The sequence below is a fragment of the Sinocyclocheilus rhinocerous genome, unplaced genomic scaffold (genome assembly GCF_001515625.1).
Source record: "Sinocyclocheilus rhinocerous isolate Xijiao unplaced genomic scaffold, SAMN03320098_v1.1 scaffold359, whole genome shotgun sequence".
Lineage (NCBI taxonomy): Eukaryota > Metazoa > Chordata > Actinopteri > Cypriniformes > Cyprinidae > Sinocyclocheilus > Sinocyclocheilus rhinocerous.
In genome coordinates, this window is record NW_015652307.1 from 342,599 (window position 1) to 343,216 (window position 618).

The window sequence follows — 618 nt, forward strand, 5'->3', positions numbered from 1 at the left end:
ATAAATAAATACAAATTAATATAATTTCAAAATAATAAATATAATATTTTTTATATATAATATAATATTTTTATTATGTTAAATATTATATATAATAATATATAAAAGAAACGCGAAAAAATAATTATAATATTTGGTGAGATGTGATGAGTATCCAGACGGGGGCAGCACAGCTCCAGCCATCGAACGCTCAGCCATTAGTCTTGATCACAGAAAACACAGCTGGATTTCTCTCATTGGAGCACTTTTATCTGAGATGTGTGAGAGTTTGACATCTCTGGGCTTTAAACGCATCTATCATTAATGAAAGCGCTTCAGAAACACACATGCATCGGCGCTCAGGATTGTTTCACAGGCCGATGAGAAAAAACTTAAGTCTGATGTGAGACGAAGCTCTAGTGCGGGTTAATATTTAGAGAGAAGAGAAACTCTCTCACTCGCACACACTCACACAGACACCACAGACTCACTCACACGCATTCTCACACTCACACACACTCTCACACACGCACTCACTCGCACGCTCATTCACTCACTCACACACTCACACACACGCACTCACTCACACGCTCATTCACTCACTCACACACACTCACATTCACTCACTCACTCACACGC

At 38.8% G+C, this 618-nt stretch overlaps 1 protein-coding gene across 1 annotated transcript in view; it reads right to left on the reverse strand.

Moving 5' to 3' along the window:
• LOC107714754 (A-kinase anchor protein 9-like) overlaps nucleotides 1-618 on the reverse strand; it is a 138,161-nt gene that overhangs the window by 91,946 nt on the left and 45,597 nt on the right.